The sequence below is a fragment of the Arvicola amphibius genome, chromosome 13, assembly GCF_903992535.2.
Source record: "Arvicola amphibius chromosome 13, mArvAmp1.2, whole genome shotgun sequence".
Taxonomy (NCBI): Eukaryota; Metazoa; Chordata; class Mammalia; order Rodentia; family Cricetidae; genus Arvicola; species Arvicola amphibius.
Genome location: NC_052059.1, coordinates 48,007,067 through 48,034,581, shown reverse-complemented (window position 1 = coordinate 48,034,581; position 27,515 = coordinate 48,007,067). Strand labels below are relative to the sequence as shown.

At 47.1% G+C, this 27,515-nt stretch overlaps 1 protein-coding gene across 4 annotated transcripts in view; it reads right to left on the bottom strand.

The window, feature by feature from the left end:
- The window catches only part of Ptk2b (protein tyrosine kinase 2 beta), a 122,969-nt gene that overhangs the window by 67,442 nt on the left and 28,012 nt on the right, over positions 1–27,515 (bottom strand). Inside the window, exon 1 of one of the 4 annotated variants that reach the window (XM_038309559.1) lies at positions 8,359–8,425. The exons of the other annotated variants lie outside the window; for them this stretch is intronic. The gene's annotated coding sequence lies outside the window, so the exon portion shown is untranslated. Of the gene's footprint in view, positions 1–8,358; positions 8,426–27,515 lie in introns of those variants that run through there. 4 annotated transcript variants of the gene reach the window in all.

The following is a 27,515-nucleotide window of genomic DNA, read 5'->3' as shown; positions in this document are numbered from 1 at the left end:
ATAAGGAAACAAAATGACGCACTGGACTGGGGATAAGAGTGGAAGAAGGGTCACTGAGAAACAAGCCCAGGAGATGACAACATGTTATTAAAGAATTTGAACTTCATATGGTGGGGGAGGGCTTTATTTTTAATAAGCACATGCCTGGTAGTAGGGTCACTCACTGAAGGGACAGTAGCCCACTAGGGCATTAGGTTGTGGCAGGCCTTGCCCTTCCTCCTTTTCCCCTCCCATGCTAAAAAGCATTAGATTACATTCCTAAAGCTAGTCACTAAGGTCTATTCCAGTATTTAGCCTCTTCTTCCTCCTGAGGCTGACTATCAAGGTCCAGCAATCAGAAGCCCCCTTTGGCTCACCTAATTAACATGCCCACTTAAAATTAAACACCTCATTCTAACACAGGGTTTCCCCCTTTACCTTCATAAATTGCCATTTTCATAAGTTCATGTCCGTCTCCTCTCTACCCAGAGGCAGTCCTTTGTCCCCCGGGGAAAATGCCCCTTCCCCCTTCCCCTTCTCCCTCACCCCCCAGCTCCTTTACCACCACACCCTAGCCCGTTCTCACACAGACCCCCACCCTTCTTTTCCTCTTAAAAATTACATCTGCGGCCGGGTGGTGGCGGCTCATGCCTTTAATCCCAGCACTCGGGAGGCAGAGGCAGGCAGATCTCTGTGAGTTCGAGCCAAGACTGGTCTACACGAGCTAGTTCCAGGACAGGCTCCAAAAGCTACAGAGAAACCCTCGGGGGTGGGGGGGGAGGGGAATGACCCTGCAAAGTCATCTGCTGCTGTTTTCTGCTGAGTCAGAAAGCAGCCACTTGAACTTCTCTTCCCCACCTAATAAAGGATCTCTCTGGGAAAACAGGTGTTTGGGTGTGGTTTGTGTCTAGTCCAGGGTCCAGCAGAGAGCCTCCTCTGTGGGCCGGGGGGTGTGGGCTCCTTCCCTCATAGAATGACCTCAGAGGCAACAGGAGCAGTTAGGGTAAAGCCTGGCTGAGCGCTGAGGTGCTGGCTGGGCACGGGGATGCTTTGTTTCACAGCATGTGCCAATTTCTCTGGTGTGACCATTTCCTTCATGGCCAATCTCAACTACTGGTATGATCCCTTTGAAAGCAGAACTGGGGAGAAATCGGTGCCGCTGGCTCATGAGAGTACAGTCCAACCTTCCCCTGTCTGCAGAGTATAAGAGTTGGGGCGAGGAAGACAGTTTTCAGGGTTCCTGGCTGCCAGCCCACCTCTGACCTTTGACACCCAGCCTCGATCACACAGTGGTTTCTCTGCGCAGCACTGCAGGAGAGACAAATGCCAGGTGCATGGAAACACGGGGCCAAGCCACAGACCCTCAGAGGAGCTTGCTGCTCTCTGCACTGGAAGGCGGTTCAGAAACCACACTCTCTGTCGTCTTCTGGCCCAGACTTAACTCTTCCCTGACTGCTCCACTTTCAAACAGGTGGAATAAATAAATAAATAAATAAATAAATAAATAAATAAATAAGTTCTTGGGTAGAAAAGCCTGGAGCTGTAAGCAACCAGGGCTTTATTTGGGCATTTGACTGAGTGAGTTCTCACCCCATCTTCTTGAGAGGTTAATGAGAAGGCCAGATGATAATGGTGTGTGTGTGTGTGTGTGTGTATGTGTGTGTGTGTGTGTGTGTGTGTGTGTGTGTGTGTGCTCTTGTTGACCAAATGCCCACAAGAATCTGGTGGGGGTAGACTATTGTTCTAGCTGTAACTCCACATAGAGAGCTTATGGCTATCAAAGGAGAAGCATCGAGTTGAGATTGAGAGAGATGAATTTAATGACACACCAAAAAGGATTCTTGCGGGGTGGAGGAGCAGGGTAAATCAGTCAATACAGTACTTGCCTTGCGTGCATGAGGATCAGAGTTTGATGCCCAGAGCCTGTGTTAGAAACAACAACAACAACAACAAAGCACAATCCAGCTGTGTTTGGTCTGTGATCCCATTGCTAAGAAGGTAGAGATAGACAAACCAGATATTCTGGCCTAGTTGGTGAGTTCCAACCAATGAGAGATTCTGTCTCAAAACACAAGGTAGACAATACTCAGAAAACAACACACCTGAGGTGGACAAGTTTCCATCTCAGACCCCACCTTCCTAGGTGTGTACACAGGTGTGTGAGCACGCACACACATGCACACACACACCTGTACACTCACAAGCACACACACAAAAGGACTCTCAAATTCCCCACAGACTTGCAGGACAAGGCAAGTTTAACCTGTGAAATAGGATAAACCCTTCTTACTGATTAAAAAATAAATTAATTAATTAAGCTGGGCATAGTAGCACACAGCTATAATAAACTCAAGAACAGATGCAAGAGGATTATCAAGTTGAGGCTAGCCTAGGCTACATAGAAATAACCTGCATAAACAGTTAAATAAGTAAAGTCTTCCCCTCGTGGCATAGGGAAGACTGGCCTTAGCAGCTCCGTGGATTAGAAATGCAAGCTAAAACTCACTGTGGGGTAAATCACTGGCCGTCCCAGTAATGTGTCTATCAGAAGTTAGTGCACAGTTGCACTAAAGTAGAAAACCTCTAAAAGTCCCCGCACTGTACCCGGGCTTTGTACCTATGTGGCTATAGCTGGGTTCTTATCCACTCAGGGCCACAAGGCTGTGTTCTAGAGTGAGAGGGCCTCTGAAACAGGGGACAAAGGTCTAGATCCCTGAGGCTCAGGAGAGAAGAGTCACGAAGATGTAGTGTCGATTTCAAGTGGTTATAGGACTGCATGTAAAAGATGAACCAATCCTTCAGCCAAGATTTAAAACAGTGGCGGGAGGAGGGAAGGGGAGGATATTTATCTTTGCATGCAGGCATTCCTCAAGGTCCTCAAGGAACTCATTCTAAGACATTGCAGATGTCAATATCTAAGGATGTTCTTACCCCTCCTATAAATGGCATGGCACCCCTGTACTTAACCTATACGTATCTCCCTGTAGATGTTGAATCCTCTCTAGGTGACTATACTTAATACAAGGCAATTAATACACTCAATCAATACACAATGCTTATTTTATCCTATTACGTTAGAAAATGAAACTAAATATTCAGAACAAATGGCATATTTTTTTCAAATATTTTCCCTCTTTGGTTGATAGATACTTAGATGAGGTGCCTCCTAGGCTGCACACGGTTCCCTTTTCTGATGTCTGCAATCTCACTGTTTTTGCGAAGGTCTCCCAAGGCAGATGTCTCTGTCACTTTGAGGATAAGGAAAACTGATTGAGGCCAGCCACCTTAGAGTCCCCTTTCTTACGAGGCAGAAGCTAGATGAGAACTCATTTTCCCTTCTGAACCCAGCACACATAGTCCGTACACAGCCTAGACGCCACTCTAGGGTCCGCGCCTCTGAACTGGGTCTGTGTGTCAAAGAGTAGCTCAGTTGCACATTGCTTTTCTGACATGACTCCTAGAATGTTGCTTAAAAAAATCCTCCCCATAAGTTCATCTCTTGCTAATTATGTATCCCTGAAAGGAGCGCAGGCTTCCAGCAGAGTGAGGTGTGCAATAAGAGGAACACAAAGAATTTTACTTAAGGAGTCTTATGTGAGGATTTAATGAACAAAACATGGTAATAAAAAGAGAATCCAAGTACTTAAAGAAAAAAAATAAGAATGGAAAGTATAAACACAAGACTTTCAGCACGGATACTGCCCTCCCCATCCCTTACCACCTTAAAAACAACAAAAACATCCTCTTGAACAAGCTCCCACCTGCCTGTCTCCACCAAAGCTCTGAATCAAATAAACAGACACCAAGACCATCAAACAGCATGATGTCCCCATCTGTACGCTACAGCAATCAGCCTTCGTTCCAATGTGAGTGGAATAAAAACAGCAATCTAGATGCCCATCAAGCAAACAGGATGGCATCTGTGTGCGAAAAGACCTAGGAAATTAAAAATAGATAGAGAACCCTTGTGGTTAAAAACACGAATGGAAATAACATTAAGAAACCAACTACAAGCTCCTCAAAAGGAGACACGAGACCTGTAGGAAAAAAAAGTGATGGGGGGGGGGGGGAGAAAAGGGGGGGATGTGGAATTCCCCTCTGTATGCTGTGAATATCATTGGTTAATAAAGGAACTACTTTGGGCCTATAGCAGAGCTATAGGGGAACAGAGGTAGGTGGGGAAAACTAAACGGAATGCTGGGAGAAAGGAGGTGGAGTCAGACAGAAGCCATGGAGCCTCGCCAGAGTCAGACATGCCACTGAAACTTTAGCCGGTAAGTCACAGCCACATGGCGATACACAGATGAATAGAAATGGGTTAAATTAATATGTAAGAGTTAGCCAATAAGAAGCTAGAGTTAATGGGCCAAGCAGTGATTTAATTAATACAGTTTCTGTGTGATTATTTTGGGGCTAAGTGGCCAGGTCAAACAAGCTGCCTGCTGCTACAGAGAGGAAGGAACTAAGGAGGAGAGGGAAGGAGGGAGGGAGGGAGGAAGGGAGGGAGGGAGGGAGGGAGGGAGGAAGGAACTCGTGTTGTTGGGTTGGAGAGTTACCCAGAACTGTCTTTCTGGTGAAAAAGCTTTTTGAATACTTAAACAACTCACACCTGTTTACCTGGTTTGGGCAACATACCCCATGTTCTAGTTTCATTTCTGTATCTGTGATAAGAATACTGACCAAAACACTGACTTCAGGGGCAGAGGGGTCTATTCGCCTTACACTTTCCAGGTCACGGCCCGTCATTGTGGAAAGTTAAGGCAGGCATTTGAAGGCGGAGCTTGCTGCTCCACACAGCATTACCTCCAACCAAGGAACTAACTTCACTGCCTGAGAAGTGTGGCAGGCACCCTGGGGGATGCTGCTTGCTGGCTGGTAGGTAGGCTCATACCCAGCTAGCTTTCTTATAACGCTTAGGACCACCTGCCTAGGGAATGGTGCTGCCCACAGTGTGCTGGCCCCTCCTACATCAATTAACCATTAAAACAACCCCCCCCCACACACACACACACAGACAAGTCCCAGGCCAATCCAATCGAGGCTAGTCCTCAAATGAGGGCTGCTTCCCAGATCATTCTAGGTTGTGTCTGGTTGACAAAGCTAACCAGGACAGCCCCTGGGTTTAAGGTGAGGGAAGTGGATCCGTTTGTACGAGGATGTTCGTTGCTTGCTCCTTACCACAGGGACATGGTGAGAATCAGAACAAAAGGCTCAGAAGGAAATCTCGGCAGTATCAATACCATAGAGATGAAGCATGTTAAAAATACAAGAGTAGTAGTACATGGAAGGATGTATATAAAAATGTTAAGCCACAGAGAATGGAATTTGCATACTGATTTGTAACTACATATAAACACACCCACATTTAGAAGCCCTTGCCGCTACACGATTTTAAGCTCTCTGGCTGCTATATTGGATTGATGTATTTAAAGCTATGTACCGTCTGTCCCACATGCATAAAGCTGTGCCTCTACCTCGAGCCCCTTTCCTTACAGTCTGACTTCCTGCACTCTCCACACAGACCGCACAGAGAGGCCAGTCTCCTTAGCACAGAGCCCAGCTAGGCAGCAAACAGCATCTCTGGATTTGAGCCAGACTGAAGCTTGGGGTAAACAGTGTAGACAGGCAATGGATGCAGCCTGGTAAGAGAGACCCGGAACCATGGAATGTCATACTGAACTCTAAACACTGTCCTGGAAGATCAGTGTCTGGTCAGGCCTCAGGAGTGCTTTGCTCTCCTGTGCCTTCTCTTCCCTCCAGCCCTGAGATGTTGAGCACACACCCATCCCCTCCTTCCACGCCTCTGTGCTTCCCGAAAGAGTTATTTTTGAAAACACCATGGCTAACAGAATCTTCTCAGTGTACTCCCCCACAGGCAAGCAGTGCATCCAGAAGACTGGCCCATTATATCCTAATAAAATCCTATAGTACTGTTACCACCTTCCCCTGGAACACCCCCAACATGTGCATGCGCGCGCGCGCGCGCGCGCACACACACACACACACACACACACACACACACACACACTACCACCACCAATCTCATGCATGGAGCTGAACAATTAACTATCCAAGGATCTCATGCAGATGGAGAAACGGCCAGGATTTCAGCGCAGTTGGACTGGGCCTGGACCCTGTTTCTTTGCCACCAGATCCTGCAAAGATGGCAATGAGCCAGAGTCTGATTTTTCAGTGAGGAGGATCCACTCCCAGACTCTGGGTAGTGTCTTCTGGGGCTCTGTATTCTAATGGTGAGCTCGGTTCCCATTAGATCAGTACCGTACCCTCCACTAATGTCTGGGTCCTTGTTCTTCACCCTGTCCCTGTGCACACAGGTACCACGAGGACACCTCTCTCATGCCTTCACCCTGCACTCCTTAGAGAAGACCTGTGGCAGTGGGGCGCAGCCCCCTGTATTTTTCAGTAATAGTCTAGGGATTGTCAAAGACAATTGCTTTAAGACAGAGTTGCTGTCTTTAAGACAGGTGTCTCAGCAGACCTCAAACTCTTAGGTATAAGTGGTCCTCCTCCCTGTCTACGCCTTGACTAGCTGGAACTGAAGGCATGTGCCACAGTGCACAGCTTTGATTCATTTTGCTTATTTTTTTATTATGGCTGAACTAACTGACATATTCATTTTTTTACATGGTTACCATTTAGGCGTGAGGGGTGGCAGGTGAAATACACACCCAGCAGCTATCAAGTATAAGATGCAAGACTAGTCACAGCTTGTGAGATCTCTGGAATTTATTCACTCTGTACTAATGAAACTTTGTCCCCTCGGTCCAGCATCTACCTGTTTCCTAGTCCTTGACACCCTAGGTGATTCTAACACCTTCCCAGGAAGGGTAAGGAGCCACAGTTATGGCCCTTGTCTCCCTGGTGAGAATTGAATTTAGGAGACTAAATGGTGTGCCAATCAGTGGGGTCCCAGAACCCCCAGTTCCCAGGCCATAGACCTCCCCTTGCCAGTGTGGTATTGATTACAGCTGAGCTGTGGCAGTCCCAGTGGGTTACAACTCATAAACGCTGACCTCCCTGGGTATCTCAGGGCCTCATTTCCCAGTGCCCTTGTAGCTTTCTATTTTAGTGTCCTGTTACTCAAGCCTTCTATTGGGAAATGGGTACTAAGAAAAGAAACAGGTAGTTTCAGTTATTCAGAGCTCAGAAAATTTGGGGGAAATTTGGCCTTCTAAAACTCCAGCTATGAGAATTCAAAGCAGGGAGGGCCCGTGTGCAGATGCAGCCCATCCTTCCCCTTCCTGCGAGAACTCTTCTAGAGCAGCTTCCTGGCTTCTGCTCTAACGCTGCCAGAATTCTCATTCCTGCTTAGAAACTCAAGTCAAAGGCCATGAAAGTCCAACTGGAAACCTTCACAGCATGGAAGGTAGCAAAGGAGCCATGAAAGAAAATGGTCATATGGTCCTAGAGCCAGGCTTAGGACCATCCAGGTGGGGATCCAGGTAGCCAGGGGAGGGCAAAAAGAATCTACTTCCCAGTCCCTTGGGGGCCACAGTTTGAGCAGCAAGACCCTGTGAATGGTTGTGGAGAGAGAGATCAGTAATTTATCTGAAAATAGAAAGAAGGAAGGAGGGAAGGAAGGAAGGAAGGATGGAAGGAAGGAAGGAAAGAAGGATGAGGAAGGCATTAATCCTACCTCACGCAATCCAACACTACATACGCACCGGAAACGCCCCCCTAAATCCCTCCCGTCCCTTCCGTCCATCTCTCGTTTCCCCTCTACGCATCACTCCCTCCTCCTCCTCCCTACCCTCCCTTCCTTCCTTCCCGTCCTTCCCTCTCTCTTTCCCTCTCCCGCCCTTCCTCCCTCCTCCCCCCGCCTCTCCTGCTTCTCTCTCTTTTATTCCGGCTGGTCTCTCCTCGCTCCTTTCTCTGCCCTGCTTTCCCCCCCTTTTTTTCCTTAGATGCTCCAAACAGTAAACGATAAAATGGTACAAAAACCGATGATGATGATTGTGCCTCCCTCCCACCAGCACACAGAGCCTCATTCCGACTCAACTCTTCTCCATCTAAAAAGGAACCAGCAAGCAACAATATAGGCATACTCAGTTAAACTAATACAAGGTCTCAAAGTTATGCATAGCTGTGGTACAAATACATTTCCATGTTTACAACGAGGGTGTAAACAGTAGAAACAGAGGAATGAACTCAGTTATTTGGAACAGCGGTTTTCCTGTTCTGTGTTGGATTGTTTCAGCAGTGGATACTTCTCTGGGATTGCCTTGGCCACCTCTTGAGACACACTGACCCAAACAGGAAAATAATGAAGGTCTGGCACCCTACTTCCAGCCCCCTCTCAAGTCTTCGCATTCCCTGTTCAGCCATGTTAGGGGAAAAAGTCACAATCCTGGGTTTTACCTGTAAAAACCGTGACTCCAGCTTCCCACAGCAGGCTGTGTTAGCCTACAGGGGCCTTCAGCTCTTCTTCATTAAGGTTTCTGAAGAGTACAGGAAGTTAGAAAAAGAAAAGCAACTCACTTCTCTACAGCTCACCGCAGACATGAGGCAGGAAAGGACGAGAACATAGCAGAGGGCTCAGGGGACTGGTGTGGGCCACCTCCTCTGGCACACAAGGTGTGTATATAGGAGGAGGGGTGACACGTGGGAGCTAGTGTGAGGTTCTGACCCTAGCCAGGAGCTCAGGGTCTCTAAAGGGACTGTGTTCTAGTTCTCCCTTGATGGCTGAGAGCTTGCTAGTGCACACACACACACATGCACACACACACACACACACACACACACACACACACACACACGCAGGCACACACACTGCAACTGCAGTTGACATCCAGAAAGTGACCAAGATCACTTATGTAGGACGACGCATCTCTGGCCCTTGCTCATGTTTCATATAAAACCCCAGAAGATTAGCTAAGAAGAATGATTTCCCAACAACCTCTCAGGCATGAATTTCACAGTAGTTAAAGTCAAGTTCCTCAAAGAACTGAAGGCACCACTCCTTTCTAAGCCATTTGCAGAGGTTCAAGAATCCCCAGTGAGGTGGTTCCAACTTGATGAAATCCAAGGGTAAGTTCCCTTGTCGAGGCCAGAGGCTTTCCCAAATGAACCCTGGGAGTTAAAATCATGGCCCCTGGGAGAGTCCTTTATGGGAAGGGAAATGTGACAGCAGAGGGGGTAGAAAGTGAGAGGAGAGAAAAAGACAGAGGGGCGGGAAGACCTTTTACAGGAGGGCATGCCGTCATGGGTCCTATTCCAGAAAAGGATGACAGATACCGGGGACGTCAGTTAGGGGGGAAACAACCAACTGGGCAAACTCCACGGTCAGGGAAGGATTGCTGTGGAGAATCCCAGCTGGATTTTCACTTCCTCCGTTAGTTTTCAGAAGACAGTAAATCCGAGGACAAAGACATTAAACAACTTCCAAAGACCCAGGCTGAGATGCCAGTTATTAGAAAACAAAACCGAACGCAAAACTGTTGTGAAGAATAGCTAGACTAATATTTATATTTCATTTATTATCCATTAGCAATCCTCCTGCCATTAAAGCTGCCTATAAGATTTCTTCACAATCCCAGGGTATTCTGCTTTCTTGGGAGGCAGGCCCCATGCACCCCTGGAACACATGCTATCTCTGTAGTGAAATACACTCCCCATTTCTTCATTTGTCTCAGCCCTGATCTCTTTCTCTGAAAGTATCAAGCAGATGTCTCTGATATGGAGTATTGGTCACGGTCATGACAACAGATCCTTCCCTGGAGCAATTCCACAAACATTTTCTTGATAAGGTCTCTATGTTGTTAAGAAAACCTACAACCCACCCAGTCCACTGCTGGACCATTTTTAGTATCAATGGTTCTTCCTTACATGTTGAAGTTTTTCTACATCTGCCTTCAGATTCTAGCTCTCCCTCCAGAAGTCCAGCCATGAGCCTCACTCTGGCTTTGCAGTCAGTGGTCTATGGCTCTAGCACAGCATTGCAGGGAAGGTCTGGGCTATTCGTAAAGCTTTCCATACCAAGGTCACCTCCTATTCACATACATTTACCTCCCATCTCCAAGACTCTGTAGTTCTCAAAATGAGCAAGGTCTATCAGAGCCAGGTATGATAACCAGGAACTTTGAAAGCTACCCCAGGAAGGCCAAGTCAGTGGTCCAGCCCACATTTGCTGGGTGTGAACCCGGCCAGCAGGTCACTGCTCTCTGGTTTGGGTCTTGGGTACTTAGAATTTTGGAGCACACTGGACTCTGGTTGCCATACAACTTTCCCCGTGGCCTCACAGCTCATTCATTGGCTCCCATAAGATATTGATCACATTCTGAACTCTGTTCCATGCTCATCCTTCAGCTAAGGTGGTAACCCCAAATCCCTTCCCCTCCACAGCACTAGCTGAGCAGACGCCCCTCCCACTCTCGGGTTCTGTTCTTAGCTGTCAACATTGCCATCACTTGTCAAGTGTCTCGTTGCATAGCTGTGTGCCAGGTAAGGAAAGGATGACTTTAGATCACGTGGTGTGAGGAGGAAGGAGGGCCTGCTGAGGGAAGAGCCTGTGGGGCAGAAGAAAGAGCACAGCTCCAGGAGATGAGATACCTGCATGGGTCCTGGCTTTCAGCCCTCCACTCTTGAACACCTAATGACTTCAAACGTTCATTTTGTTATCTGCCCCTGCCCTTCTCAGACTCTGCGGAGCAGTGATGACAGTTTACCCACTTGGACCAGACCTGACTAAGTCAGAACACGATAGAATTCAGCACTAGAAGGGGTCTCAGAGATCATATAATCTGCTGCCCTCTAGAACATGTGTGATCCTTGGGAAACATCATTAAAAACACTAGGTGACCTACCCTTCACCTTCCAATCGGAGCAAAGGGTTTTGAAGCATGTTATAAACATGTATGTGTGTGTCTGTGTGCGTGCGCGCATGCAGGCGCGCGCGCGCGTGCACGTGTGGAGAAAGAGAGAGACAGAGAGACCAGGGGAAAAAAGATCAATTCAAAGTACTTAGAGGTTGGCAGGACCTCAGCATTGTTTCACACAGGACATCATGTGACCTCTCAAACAATAAAGACACAAGACCACCCAAAGCCAGCTGGAATGGTCATGGACTGGCTGTTTCATCTTGCAGAATCCACTGCTCCCATCATGCACCTGATGTCATGACACATCCAAAAACTCCCATAGAAGGACACAAAGTGGGAAGAGACTCTCTCTATTCAGGGAACATCCCCAACCCTTTCTTGGAATTCCCTACCTTTGCCTTTACACATGCCTACCACCTCCTCATGAATATTTCTTCCCTCCTATGAATAGCCCTTCTTCCATTAAAGTTTTCATATCAGACTCTGTCCAGAAACCTGGAGTTTACAGCTCTCTGGGGAAGCCCACCTCCCATTTGAGCTTTATATTTCTGTCTATAATGAACCCTCTCCGGTTTCCTTCCTTTGCTTCATCTCTGAATTCTTTCTCTCTAGAGGTCTTGATCTGGTCTCTGTTTCTGAGACCTCCCCACTCTTGCTGGCCTCATTACAGGATCTTTAATAGGAACAAATGACTTGGCTATTTGAGCATGACTGGGTGACAGTCAGTAGAGCCGATGCCAGAGAAGGGACAGCAGTCACTCGCCAGTTGGTTCCCTTTCCTCATTCCAACCTGCATCCTGGCTCTGACATCTTAGGTTCTTGGCTAAGCTTAGAACTGGGAGGCCTGGCAGGGATCCCGCTAAGGCTGCCACCGTCCTGCTGTCCCAGAGAACAGTCTGTGCTGCCGCTGCTGGGAGCATTTCTGAGCTCATGCTTTTAATGTTCAAGGTTCTTACAGACAGAGGCAGGGGGTTTGCTCCCTCCAGCTTTACCCAACTGCAAGGAATATGGGGAAAGCCTTGAGTTCTAGTTCTGCTCACAAGTAACCACATTTTCAATTTTGTTTTGGTTTTGTTTGTTTGCTTGCTCATTTGTTTTTAAGACAGGGTCTTACGTAGACCAGGCTAGCCTCTAATATATTGTGTAGCAAAGGATGGCCTTGGACTTCTGAATGAGAATTCCTGAAAAGCAGCCGCGTCTGCAAAAGCTGATTAGAACATCAACCACTGGGGAGCCTTCAGAATGTTTCAGTGGCAGAGTTGATGACAAATCTCTTTGGCTAGCTTTAGAGCCCCACAAAGAGTCAGACCCCACCTCTGTGTGAGACCTAATATCCTGAGGAACAGATTAAAAATATCTGAAATGTATTAACAAAAACCCTATCCTCCATCAATGGGAAGGCAAAGAATCCTGTCAGATACCATTTAGGGCCTATAGTTGAGATTCTCACATCTTGAAGTGAGTTGTCTCAGGCTCTCAGGTTCTGGAATTACAGGTATGGACCACAATGTCCTGTTTACATGGTGCTGGCGATTGAAGTCAGACCTTCTTTTACTGGGTAAGCACTCGAGCAAATGAACTGCACACCTAGACCAACCATGGGACTTTGATAAAAGTGGCTCAATTCATTGGGTTCAGGACCCCTTTTTACAAAGTGGGAGTAAAGCTGGGCTCTTGGGTCACTTCTGGGTAGAAGGGGTGGGGAGAGGGGGAAGGGAGGGAAGCGGAGAAACATATAGCTCAATGAAAACAAAACAAAACAAAAAAGAATGAAGTTATATCATTTGCAGGAAACAGATACAATTGTAAATAATCATATTAAACTAACTAAACCAATCACAGAAAGACAAGAAAAAGAAAAAAAGGATTGCCGTTTGTATTAGACCAAGTTCTAAATCAGAAGTGAAGAGCTTTTGTCTGAACCATGGGTGGGGTCTCCTCTCCTTCAGGACCCGATTACTGTCCAGCTTTGCCCAGAGGTCTCCAGCTGTCCTACAGTCTCAGCTACTACTTCCCTGACCACTGTTCCTCAAGATGGTCTTTTTTTTTCTTTTCCCCTTGAGCAAATCAACCATGAAGTATCAGCCATCTAGTTAATCTAAGTGGATCTATCAGTACATTCTTGATGGCATTGGCATTTGAATAGCAAAGTGCATAAAAAAGATAGCTCTCTTCAAAGTAGGTGGGCTCGTGAAAGAAGCTAAAGACCCGAAGGGAACAAAAGAGCAAGTCTTTCCAGAGTAAAAGAGCATTCTCCCCGAGGAAATCACCCAACCAAAATGCAACTCTGGATTTTCCTGTCTTTCAAGCCAAGCTAAAGTGAGGGTTCTCCCTCAGTTTTAAGTCTGGCATTTTCAGACTGGAGTTTACCCACCAGCCCTCCTGGGTATCCAGCATACTGGCTACAGAGCTGGGGTTGTAGCAGCCTCTGTAATTGTGTGATCCAACTCTTCATAATAAATCTCTTTCAACACCTCCTGTCGGTCTCTTCCCCCAGGAAACCCCAACTAATATCATCCCCACAAAACCGAAATGCAGCTACAGCTTTGAAAGAGGAGTGGAATGATTTGCCGGATGAAAGCATGTTTTCTAAAGCCATAGTTCATTCGTGTTGTGTTTCTAATGCTGACTGTAGCAGCCACCACCGTCAAGTATTTTCTGTGGTGTTAAGCAACACAAGCAAACTTTCTTGTAGAAACCATACAACATCCCATCTCTGATCTTAGCAGAATGCACAGGCAACCTCAGAACAGGGTATCTTACCAGACTTTCGCAAGCTTGGTACAGAGGAAGCTCACTAAATGTTGTGTTGAATTAAGGAATGAGAATTTCACAAATTTGCATGTCGTCCGTCTCAAGATCCAGCAATACCACTTTTGGGTATATACCCAAAGGAAGCTCAATCATACCACAAGGACATGTGCTCAGCTATGTTCATAGCAGCATTGTTCATAAAAGCCAGAACCTGGAAACAACCTAGATGCCCCTTGATCAAAGAATGGATAAAGAAAATGTGTGGTACATTTACACAATGGAGTGTTACTCAGCAGTAAAAAAAATAATGACAACTTGAAATTTGCAGGCAAATGGATGCATCTAGAAAAAAAAAAAACCATACTGAGTAAGGTAACTCAGACCCAGAAAGACAAATATAATATGTACTCATTCATAAGTGGATTTTAGACATAAGAAAAGAATAAATAGCCTACAATCCACAACCTCAAAGAACCTAGACATCAAAAAAGACCCTAAGAGAGACATACATGGATTTAAATAGGAAGGAGAAAAGGACAAGATCTCCTGAGTAAATTGGGAGCACAGGGGTCATGAGTCAGGGTAGAAGGGAAAAGGGGAGGAAGGAAGGAGAGCAGAGAAAAAATGTATAGCACAATAAAAACAATAAAAAGATGAGATTTTTTTTTGATAGAGTTCACACTCCCTTATAGAGAAATGGACTTTAAGAGACACTAAAGAACCAGTCCAAAGTCACAGGGCTAAGACAGGAGAAATGAGATATACTCCCAAGTCCAGCTGAGTTCAAAACCCACCCTCCCAACCCTCGCAATATGCCCGCAATATGTCAGGCCTGCCTCCCAGGTGTGATCTTGGCATTCACACCTATAATCTTTCAACAAGTGGGGAGAACCAATAATGCCATTCAGAGCTCAGTAATCCCTGCCTTCCTCCATACTGACAGCTGTGCTACTCCGCTGCCCACAGAGGCTTCTATTGACTAATTTGGGACCATAACCAAGGATGGGTCCGTCTTCATGACTGTGACCAAGCCAAGAGAGGAGACTCAGCACAGGCATCTCATCACCCTAACACCTCTCAGAGATGCTTCCAGGCAGCAGAAGAGCTATGTGGTTCTGACCCCCAGGATGAGATGTGAGATCACAGAGCAGGTGAGGACGACTGCTCCCGGCCTTGGGCAGGAAGGCTTTGAGGTGGTGTCTCCATCTCTCGGGATTATCACCTGATTGCACTCTACCCATCTCCTAAGGACCCTATGGGCTGAGTTGCAAGGTCAGGCAGCAGCGAAGGGGCAAGGGGTGGTTGCATTGGTGCACGTCTCAGTAGGAGAGAGAAAAGGAGGAAGCAAGGGCTTACAGTAAAGCTGACCCAGAGGCTCATCAGGGTTGAGTGCAAGTCTGCACATCTCAGCCAGAGAAGAGGAAGCAAGGGCTTGCAGTCAAAGTTGATCCAGAGGCTTACATGATTCCCGGGCACCATCAAACCCACTTACCACATGAGTGGGAGGCACACAAGGGGGTCCCTGATGGCTTGGCCTCAAATGAGGCCACACACCATTCTGCCTATTTGTCCTTCAGTGATCATGTCTTCTAGGTGCCTTACTGTGGGGGCCATCTCAATCCCTTACTGGATGACATAATCTGCTTTGTTCGAACAAATCAGATTTATCCTTCTGTTCCCTCCAGCACTAGATACCTTCCCAGGGGTTTCAATACAACGTGGTTTGGGGATAAACACAATGTAAGGGCAGAGAAACTCTGATGGTTAGAAGACCCGAGAGCCAGAACACAACAATCCCCAGGGATGTCAGCTTAGCTGTGACATTCATGTCATCAGGAAGAAGCTAGACCAGCACTTGTACCCTTTGTTGCGAAAGTCCTTAACACATGCCGAGTATCCCCAGTCTGAAAAGCCAAAGCCTGCAATGCTCTATGGATAGAGATGCTGTGTGTCATGTCTTCAGACAAATGACACACAGATAGGAAATTCCACTTCTGACTCCTCTGGAACTCAGGCACCCTACAATATGGTATGAAACCACCTGGAGGCTATGTGTATGAGTTGTGCATGAGACATAAATAATGTTTAGACTTGACATAGGGCCTGCCTTCACGATATCTCATTGTGTAAATATTCCCAAGTCCAAAATATTGCGAAATTCTAAGGCCTTTCTGGTTCCAAACATTTTAGATAAGGGATAGTCAACCTTCATATGAACTCTTGACATTATCTCTCAACATTAAATCTGTGCAGTTTGAAACTTGTAGGACCCCTGCGCCCAGCACAGAGCTTGACCAGAACAGGATACACAGCATTGCCTGTGCTTATACGAGAGTCCCGAGGCAAGAGGTGTCGGTAGAGGTAGGGGTCTCAGGGAAAGGCTTTGGAGAATGGAAGATTGGAAAGCACTGGGGAGTGCGGGAATCTAAAAAGACAGTAGGATTTCTTTCTTCTTTTAGCCCATATCACAGCTCTATTTATTCTGAGAAGCACCCAGCTGTAGCTCCAAAATAGACATGCTGAAAAACGCCTCTAATGAGAGAGGAGGCTTCTGCAGGATCCCAGCTCAGAACTGCCCTTTGCGAGGGGCAGAAACACCAGAGAAGGGGACACTTCTGGACATTGGCTGCCATTTCCTCCTCCTATCCAATGTAGCTGCGCCTCCTACCTCCTTCCAAGGTTGCAGGGAAGAGGGTGTGGTCTGCCCCAGGGAGTCTGACCATCTCTTGGTGCTCCCAAGGCCATGCGGGACAGGTAGAATTTGGAGCAAAGATCTGGCTATTGGAAAGACCTCATCAAATTAGTTAGGCAAAGTCAGGGCCATCACAGCAAGACCAGCATGCTCAGATTCTGCTGTGTACATAGGAGACAAACTGGGTCAACTCAAAACTCAGGACCTGGACAGTTAAGCCTTACCCTCCTCCTGGGGGACAAAGACACTAAGGAGGTAGAGGTGCTGAGCCTTGGGTCTGTTCTCAGAAAATTGAACTAGTTCTTGTGTCTGGCCTAGGATGGAAGCCCTGACATCTTCTAGGCTGTGACCTGTGCTACTCAAGAACAAAGACCCATGGTTCATTTCTTTGGGTTTCTGGCTTCCTGTCAATCACAGGAAGTGGAGTTTCTGACCCATTTAACATGAAGCTGAGGTGGATCGTGGCATGACTGGGGAAGAAGACAGCCAAGCCAGGACAGACTAAAGTCCTCTCAGGTCTCAGTGTGGATGGTCCCATGATCCTTAGTGTCTGGATTCTGCCTTGGAACTGCTAGTGTGATGTCCCTTGTTATCTCCTATCTCCATCCGCTGAGGACCTCAGATGTGGCCGGAAGGTAAATTACTAACAAGTTCTGAAAAAAAAGTCTTCATTATCAGGGTTATCTGGAGCCTTCCTGGATGTGTACATTTTGACTTCTAGAAGGGAGAACTTGCAGGAGTTGGATAATGAGCATCTACTAGATACTTTTAATGTTTCAGCCATACATGTTACTTTTTAACTCTCAAAACAAAATGAAGACCCTGCTACTATTATTCTTCTGCCATGGTGCATATGGAGAAAGTGGGGCACTGGGAGATTAAAGTAACTCAGTACCTCAGACCTAAGAAATGGCAGAGTTGGATTTTCTTTTCTTATCTGCTATTCCACATCCTCACCCAGGCAAAATATATGACCAATTTATGTTGTTAGGAAAGGAGCAGGGCTTGGATAGGTCGTTGTTATTCTGAAAAAAAAAGAGAGAGGGAGGGAGGGAAAGAGGGAGGGAGAAAGGAAGGAAGGAAGGAAGGAAGGAAGGAAGGAAGGAAGGAAGGAAGGATAAAATCCTACAGAAAAGATATCAAGGTTAAACTACATGTTATGGGTCTCCCTGTCTCCAGTCTTTTCTCAGCTGTTTACTGCTAGGATTGCGGTTGCCATAAACTTAACAGACAGCCAAGTTCCCACGCAGTAGGAGAACAAGAGAGAAGATACAAACATTACAGTCCGGGGAGGAATCAGGAACTTAGAGAGAGGAACATGCACACTAAATAATGCCACAGGGCACAGCGTGCTTTATGCAAGAGAGGTGCAAACATGATACATGAGCAATGCAAGCAGCAGAGTTAATCTTGTCTCACGGGAAGGGTGGGGCTTGGGCTGGGGCTTTAAGGTTTGTGGAGAGGAGGAGGTAGCTGAGAAGTGAAGCAACAGGAAAAAGTCTGGGGTTTGTGACAAGGTGCAAAGGAAGCCCCAAGGTTTACAAAGGTGGCTGTGCCCAGAGCTAGCCAGGGGATAGTTAGATTTGTAGGAACAGACCCTGAGGGCAACTATTTGGTAGCCTGTTCACTGATGTTAGTGAGAATAATTTTACCCAGGGTACGGGTAATACTAAAGATAAAGAAGGTGTGGGCGAAGAGAGTTATCCCAAGGCGGAATCCATAGGATCCAGAGCCAACTGGAGGGAGAGCTGATGCTGTCTACACCAGCCAATGGGAGGAATCGTGAAGCCCTTCATCGAGTCTGGGCTGGAATCTGCCTGGGCGTGGGACCATCGTGGGAGAGTAGAGAAAGAGAAAGTCACTAAGGCTTGTTTTGCAACAGCCGGAGAGTTCATGATAACTCTCTGCTTGACCCCTCTAGCACAGAGTGCAATCTCACCAGCTCATACCCTGCATCTCTGTCGACACAAATCCCTTTTGCGCACAGCCACCCCAGTTGCCATTTTGGCCGTGCAACTTTTTTTTATGCCCCCAATAAAATGAGCTCTCTCTACTTTTGTGGTGCTTTTTGTTTACTATAAACCTGTTATGTCCCCTTTTCTGGCTACAAGCTCTTGTGTGTGCCTAGGTGTTGTGAGTGTGCTTACACGTGTGTTGAACACGTGCGTGGAGGCCAGAGGTCAACCTTAAGTGTTGATTCTCAGGAGCCATCCACATTTATTTGGTTTTGGAGATAGAGTGTCTCATTGGCCTGCAGCGCTCCAAGTAGGCTGGGCTGGCTGGACAGCAAACCATGGGGATCCATCTGTCTCCATCTCCCCAGTGCTGGGAATGCAAGCACACTGACCAAGCCCTGCTCTTTTATTTGGGTTCTGGGGACCAAATCCAGGTTCTTATGTTTTGTTTTGGTTTGGTTTGGTTTGGTTTTTTGAGACAGAGTTTCTCTGTAGCTTTGGAGCCTGTCCTGGAACTGGCTCTTGTAGATCAGGCTGGTCTCGAACTCACAGAGATCCGCCTGCCTCTGCCTCCCGAGTGCTGGGATTAAAGGCATGCACCACCGCCGCCCGGCTAGGTTCTCATGTTTGCACAGTAGGACTTTACTAGTAGAATGATCTCCTCAGCCCTAGCCTGCAGGCTTTTTGCAAGCTAAGAAAAAACAGAACACCCCTTTTCTGAAGTTGTATTTAGCATCGGACCTGGGATACAAGGAGTAGGTCATCATTCACCCAGGAGTGTCATACTGCATGACTCTATCTATTCCTGAGACCATCCTCTGCATCTTGTTTTATCTTTTGGTGGCATCTCACAGCATGGACAGAAAGACCTTGGAGCAAGCTCTCACTACCCCTTCTTGGCTATGTCACAAGGGCACTGCCAACTGTCCTGGTTCTCAACTTCCTCCCCCATGGCACAAACATGATACAGATGTTGCAGGTTTGTAGTGAGAATGCAAAGCCAAGTTGGATGTATGTGGGGCGGAGAATGTATGAAGGCCCAGAGCCCTTTTGGAAGAATGCAGACATGCAATCAATGGATGCTCTACATGCACAAGCATGCTGGAGGCAAATCGCCAGGATCTCTAATCCGCCCTGCAGGGACCTAACTGTTTCCTCACTTCCTCTTCTGTAGCTCTAGAGAGAGCAATTGTAACCCACAGATCTGGGGGTGGTGAAATGACCCATGAGAATACACACACACACACACACACACACACACACACACACACGACATGGAGTACCTGAATCCACTCAGTCCAGGGCAGACACTTCTGGGGCTTCAGCCAAGGCATCACATTCCCCCCTACCAGATGCAGGCCCAGGGATATAACAGGGTCTATATCACTCAAAGGAGAAGGTCTATGATAGGCAGAGAGGGGATTGGCTACAGAAGCAAGCAGAGATGAAAGAGACCAGGATCGACTCCAATCCAAGTCACAGAGGCTCTCAGAAAAGAGCTGTGCAGGTCACTGGAACAACGACCCAGCCCAGCCCAGCTCACCCTCTGTTTGAACTCTTTTAGAGATAAGACACTCCTTACCTCTACATCTTTGTTGTCTGTCCCATTGCTCGAAGAATGAGAAAAGCTTCCTCAGAAAGCTCAAGTGCAGATCTAAAGAGTCGACTCAGGGGGTACAGTACCTGCTTTTCAAGGACCTGAGTCCAGCCCTCCAGCACCCATGTAAAAACTGGACTTGGCACCATGTGCCTGTAATGTCAGTGGTATGAGAAGGCAATGGGAGGATCCCCTGAGCTCACTGGCCCGTCCAGCTAGCTGAGTTGGTAAGCCCTGGGTTCGTGAGAGATGCTGTCTCAAAGGATAAGGAGGAGAGCAATTGAAGAAGGCTTCCTCTATCTGGTCCCCACACACTTGTGCATACATGTTCACATTCATACATACAAACACAAATAAAGGGCTGGAGAGATAGCTCAGTGGTTAAGAGCATTGACTGTTCTTCCAGAGGACCTGAGTTCAATTCCCAGCAACCACATGGTGGCTCACAACCATCTGTAATGAGATCTGGTGCCCTCTTCTGGCTTGCAGGCATACATGGAGGCAGAATGTTGTATACATTAATAAATAAATAAAATCTTAAAAAAAACAAACACAAATAAGCACCCCGCAAAGAAAGGAGGAGAGAGAGAGAGAGAGAGAGAGAGAGAGAGAGAGAGAGAGAGAGAGAAGGGAGGGAGGGAGGGAGGGAGTAAAGAGGGGGAGAAAGGAAAGAAGAGAAGAGAAGAGAAGAGAAGAGAAGAGAAGAGAAGAGAAGAGAAGAGAAGAGAAGAGAAGAGAGGAAGGAAAGGGAAAAGAGACACCCCAAATAAATTTTCTATCATTTCTTATGTTTGCCTTAAGGGATGCATGTGGAGCAAAACCCATTTCACCGCCACCTATTGGCTCCTTTCGTGGTTGAAGAACAGTTTATGGCTCCTTCAGCTGCCCTCTACCTAAATGGGTCAATTCCTTCAAGGGAATCTCACAATATGGTGTCTGCAGGGCCTTTTCCTTCAACTACAACACCCAAGAGCCTTTGCGGTTGACTCAGGAGGCTCCTTCAGCACCAGACCCAAGACCACAGGAGTGCCATGGCCTGACAGGGTGAACTGGCCCTCCCCTACACCTTGCCCTAAGGAGGCCTCGCTTGACTAGTGAAGTCAGGCTTTTTCCAGTTTTCCACCTGAGCAGAACAGGAACCTGACCCACTGGGGAGCCGGTTTCATGGGGGCATTCTCAGCCTACTCTGGCCATACAGTTGTCTTTGTCACAAAGACTTTTAAAAGACAATGTCCCAGAACAGTGACAGGGCAGCACTAGCTCAATTTCCCTTTCACCAAGTGGTTCTGGACCTCTCCTGGGGAGAACATCAACACCTTCTCATCCTGGGAAGGTCTGTCGACAGGAAGTCAGTAATGATGGGGGGATTGGGCTCCCTTCTCAGGTGAAGGCCAGGCTACTGTAAGGGGGACACTGGGAGCCTGATGAGGGTGGGAACTGGTTCGAGGAGACTGGTATAAGTAGGGGGTTGGTTTGCTAAAGGGAAGAGGGATGGGCATGGCAGAGTGAGGGGAAAAGATGAGCGGCCTGACCTTGGCTCCCGCTTCCCCCAAACTTCCCAGTGAGGACGAAAAAGCCCGCCCGCCAATAGTTTATGCATCCCTGGAAGGATGTCTGTGGCAACCATCCAAGCCCTATAAGGGTAAGACTAGTGGAGGGTGGGAAACAGTACAACATTGGGTCTTCTCAGAGCGAGGAAATGACACACACCTGCTCCGCTGACAGGAGCTACCTGTGAGTCACATCCAGGAAGTGGAGAAGGAGCAGGTTAGCTCAGGGGGAAGAGGTAGACTCAGGAGGTGCAGACAGAGGCTCTGACTTCAACTTAGCCCTGCCTTCAGAGTGACAAATAGGTTCTCAGAGTCATCAGAGGATGAAGGTGAGACCTGTATTCATACCAGCCTGCTGGGTATTTAGCAGCCATGTACATCAACAAAAAGAAGTCTCAAGTGAAACTCCAGTTGTCCAATCCCATCACTGCAGAAACCCTGGCTGTCCCTTCAGAGCATGAAGATTGCATGCTCTTCACATACTGAGCTGAGGCAATGGCGAAATAGATTTAAGGATGAGAAAAGTTCCAAAGGGGGGTGTTTAGATGACCAAGATTATAGATGACTGTGTGCGTGTGTGTGTGTGTGTATGTGTGTGTGAACGTGGGCACACGTGTGCACATGCACGTGCACACACATCAGAAGGAGAGCTAGAGCTATGTCTCCGCCCAGTTCTAGGATCTCTATCACTGAACCAATGGGATCTTTATTGTTGTTTTTAGTTTTGTGAGAGGCAGAATCTTATGGAGCGCAGGCTGGCTTCCAACTCAGCTACATTATGTAGCTGAAGACGATCTTGAACTCCTCATTGTCTGACCCCAGCCTCTGAGTGCTGGGATTACAGATGTGGGCCACCCAACCTGGCTAGGTCTAATATATTTTGTTTAGAGAATAACTGAAAGCCCTTCTTCCTGGCTGCCATCCTGGTGGGAGGGGGAAAAAAATCCCCAAATCTAGACCAAAGGGCAGGAGAAAGGTACTTTTAGTTCCTCACACTTCATTTCGTTCATCCAAATACATCAGGAGCAGTGTTGTGTGGAGACTCCTCCTCCTCCCTTTCTTCTTTCTCTTCTTCTATTCTCTTCCCCATCTTTCTCCTCTCCTCTCTTCCTCCTCCTCCCCACCCCCCTCTCAGTATATAGGGCGTCACTGGAGAGTTGAGGGCAGTTTGGAGCATTGTGCTAGGGAATTCCTGCCTTTCGCCACCTCAGGTCCTGCTGCCTAATGGAGAGACGTTGAGTTGGGTCCTATAGGCCTCTGACAGAGCTGGGCTTTCCTGAGAACATCCATTGCCTTCCTTCATAGCCTTGCCGGTGAATTCATGTGTAGTCCTTAGAGGAGCAGTTCTCAATCTTGGAGGATCACATATCAGATGCCCTGCGTATCAGATATGTACACTGCCATTCATAATCGTAGTGAAATTACAGTTATGAAGCAGCAATGAAATTATTTTGTGGTTGGGGGTCACCACAACATGAGGAACTGCATTAAAGGGTCACAGCACTAGGAAGGTTGAGGACAGCTGCCCTAGAGGGATAGATACTGGTGTGAGTGCCCTGCTGTGTATGAAGAGCTGGGAGGATAGGAAGCCCCTGATGGAGTGGATTCACTGGCAACTGCTGCCTGAGTTAACAAAAGTGAGCATTTGCTCACACACAAAAGTAGGCGCGTGGGATTTTCGGTGGCTCTAGGGAAGGGACTTGATGTGTACATAGGTCATGCTCCTTTCCCCAACAGCGCGAAATGCTGGGTAAAACGAAACCAGAAGTCTCCATCACGCCCAAGTAGAAAGTGGAAACTCCCAGCTATCAGGAACCAAAGGACTCAAATTCAGAGCAGTGAGTGAGCACTAAGGCTGCCGCGGTCACAGGGAAACAGGTGAAGCTACATGGAGCAGGACCGGTGACCAGTGTTGAAACAGAGTGACGTCATCTGACTTTAGATTCCGAGACTAGAGAGCTGTGTTAGCCTGGAGATCCAGCCCAACAACACTGCTCACTAGCCCACTGAAGTAGGGAAACCTGACCTCTGGCTAGGACCCAACTATGAAAAGAAAGAAAACTGGAAGCCCAAAGCCTTGCAGAAGAAATTCTAATCCAAATAACTAAAGTATAAAGAAATGTCAGGGCGGGGGGGGGGGGGAGGCTCAAAACACCATAAGGTGATTCCACAATCAAAACACATACGCAACAAAAACTATACCTGGGCTTGGTTTGCAATTATAATCCACACGGGCAAGAGCCAACCTTGAGATATAAACAGCCAACTAGGATGCTGGTCCTGGGCTCACATCTTTAATCCCAATACTTGGGAGGCAGAGGCAGTTGGATCTCTGTGAGCTCAAGGCCAGTCTGGTCTAAAACAGTGAGTTCCAGCACAGTCAGGGCTACACAGTGAGACCCTGTCTCAAAAAAAAGAAGAGAAGGAAGAAGAGGAGCTGAGGGACTCAACAGTAGAGTTTTCACCAATTGTGCAAGGCCAGGAGTCAATCTTTCAAACTGCACAATAACAGTGTATCTGTAACTATTTACACAGAGAGGGACGTACAGGACGTACATGAGGCTCAAGACAATAGTCCTAATGGCTAAGTAGGGGCGTAAAGATATGTGAAGGAACGTCTCACTGAAACTCTAGTTGATGATGGTTTAGGGACAGCTTGTCATAGACACCTTCTGCTTTGAGGAACAAACTGTCATGCTAACAAATGCCGAGCTTAATTCAAATACATGGTCAAAGTTACAGAGACCATTGAGACATTAGAGCTCCAGCAGACACAATGGATTCAATGAAAGATCATGGTGTGAAGAAAGCAAGAACCAAGTATGACTAACATCCATATACAATGACATAATAGGAATATGCTAAATCAGGCCGGGGCAGATGGCTCTGAGGTTAAGAGCACTAGTTGCTCTTCCAGAGGACCTGGGTTCAGTTCCCAGCACTGGCATGCTGGTTTGCTACCATCTGTAACTCCAGTTCCAGGGGATCAGATTCCCTCTTCTAAACTTTGTAGCATCATGTATGCATTTGGTGTACATACATATATACAGGCAAAGCACTCATACATTCAATAAATAAATAAATAAATAAATATGCACTAAATATATTAAAATGTGGGTCAAGAATATGGCTCAGGCTTGAAAACTCTTAAACTCACATTTAAGGGCCAGAGTTCAAACCCCTCTAGGTTCACAATTGAGCATGCATGCACACATGCACATACACATGCAAAAAATACAAAGAAAACACTAGCAGAAATATTAAAAGAATTTCTATTTTTCCCCTCCACAGCTTCATTTGGCCTGAGCACCATAGAACTGTGCCGCGATCAGCCAGCTAAACCCTCTACCTCGAGCTGCACCCTGATCCCTGAGCCACCTTGGTGGAACTCAAGTGTCCTGAGAGAAAGGATGCCCTGAACTAACAGAGACAAAGGGACGTGTGCTGTTGAAAGCACCATTATAAACCCTAGCGGAACCATCTCTTGGGCTCCTCGGAGGCTGTGCGGAGGAACTGTGATGTTAAAGCAGGAAATCCGATTGAGAAGTTATGATCATAAACGTATACACACACAGACATAGAGTTGAAATACAGAACAAGCAGCAAATATCGAAAGAAATTACTCAGCCTGGTTGCTATGAGCGCTACTAACATACAGAAAGGAAACCAAGCCCCAAAGACACTGAGTAGCTTTTCGGAAGTCACATGACGCTAGAGTGTTGCAGTCATAATTCAGAACAGCTGATGTAATCTCACCTGGGATTCCTCGTTCAATACATAAAACTCTGTCTACACCAAACGCCTGTTCAATCTTAGCCATCCATCTCCTTGCCCAGATGTCCCCTCCAGTGAGTCTCTCTCTAGCCTGTTTCCTAGCTGTGTTCCTTCACTGGTCAAGAGTTTGTAAGGCAGAAAGCTAGATTCACACCACATGGCAGCATCAACAATGTCTCAAAGCACATCCAATCTCCTTGTTCCCTTAGTCGAGAATGATACCCCAGGTGTAGGTGTTGGGGTGGGCGGGCATGAGGTAGTCCAACACACTGTGAAGTCAGGGGAAGTGAGCTTCCACTCCCCTCTGCTGCCAGATGCTAGTATCACCTCCCTGTCCCATGTGGCCACGAGCAAACATCTGGAAGCCACAGAAGGACCACGAGGTACTCAAACGGACCTGTATACAGTCGGGGTTTAAAAATATTTTTAGGAGCAAAAGAAGCGTTGGAGAAATTTTTAGCCTGTAGCTTTTCTTTTCTCTTTTTCTTTTGAAATGGTTACAGATCACAGGAAGATGGACAGTTAGCAGAGTCCTGTTACTCATGACCAATCTTTCCTCTTTCCCTATGACATCTCCCTGTACATTAGCAAAGCCGGAAAACTGGCACTGGTGTAATACCGGGACTAAACTAGTCTTTACTCCATTTCCACTGCGTGTGTGTGTGTGTGTGTGTGTGTGTGTGTGTGTGTGCGCGCGCACGCACATGCGTGTGCATGAGGAGTGTGTTGAGGTTGGAAATGGATGTAAGCCGTCTGTCTCTTTTGCTCTCCATTTATTTTTTTAGGCAGGGCTCCTATTGAACTTGAAGCTCACTGATTCACCTCGACTGGCTGGCCAGCCAGACCCAAGGATCCTCCTGTCACTGCCTGTGTATGGTGCTGTGCCTGGCTTCTTACGTGGATTCTGAGGACTCAAACTCGGGTCCTCATACTTAGGTGGCAGGCACTTTCTCGGCTGAGCCGTCTCCCCAGCCCCTGTTTTCACCATGTGCAATTCAAATTTGCTCATTTACACATATGTGTGTGGTCCTGTGTTTATCATCTTACATGTACATTCTCACAATGACAACTCTTCTACCAAGTGTGAATGGACTTCCCTGTGGGAGGTGGCCCTTTTAAAGTCACAATCACATGATGAACCTCTTCATCTCTAGAGCCTTAAACTTGTTTTGCATCTGCGCAAGGTTTTCCTGTTAGGTTCGGTTCTTGAGACGGGGTCTTACCGTATGTCCTAGTATCACCTCTGTTGCTACGAGAGATAAACATCCTGACCAAAAGCAGCTTAGGGAAGGATTTATTGGATTTATGCTTCTAGGTTACAGTTCAGGAACTCGAGGCAGGAACCCGGAGCCAGGCCTCTCCTTTATTCCACACAGCGTCATCCTGAACCAGGGAGTTCACTGCACGACTGTGGAAAGACAGCAGGAGCCATGGAGGATGGTGCTTGGTGGTTTGCACAGGCTCACGTTTAGCTAGTGGTCTTCTACAAGTGAGGACCACCTGTCCAGGGAATGGCTACCCCCAGGGGCCCAGGCCCTCCAGCTTCAATTAGTAATTAAGACAATCCCCTACAGACATGTCTGCCCATAGCCAGTCTCATCTTGGCAATACTTCAGTTGAGATTCTCTTCTTAGATGACTCTAGTCTGGGTAAATATGACTGTTAAAGCTGGCTAGGTTCTATGCATACTAGGCTGACCTTCTGTGCTGGATCATCCCACTGTCTCGGCATCCAAGGCCTGGCTGGAATTGTCTTTTAAAGAAATTTGTATCAATGGACCCATCCAGCATGCAACTTTTGAAACTGACCTTTTTTGTTTGTTTGTTTTTTTGTTTTTTTTCGAGACAGCGTTTCTCTGTAGCTTTGGGGCCTGTCCTGGAACTAGCTCTTGTAGACCAGTCTGGCCTCGAACTCACAGAGATCCGCCTGCCTCTGCCTCCCGAGTGCTGGGATTAAAGGCGCGCGCCACAACTGCCTGGCTGAGGAAACTGACCTTTTTTATACTCCCTACAATGCTGCTGAGATTCACCTCAGTTATGATGTACATTCACGATTCAAACGTTTTTATGACCAGGTAGTATTTCTTTGTATGGATATACCAGTGACCCACTGGAGGATATTTGGTTTGTCTATTTTTTTCCCTCTATTAGCTGTAATTCAGGGGTGGTTGATTTGCTCCAGGGTCCGGAACCTTGAGTTATCAGGAGGCAAGTAGGGACTGCATCTGCTATTGACTCGTGTGCAGATGGGGAAAGGAATGCCTTCTTTAACTTAGCTCAGCAGCTACCCTCTGCTCCTATTGCGCCTCCAAAATTCAAGTGGAAGGTCAATATTTCTAAGAAATCTTACCATACCTGTAATCAACCATGTGTACCT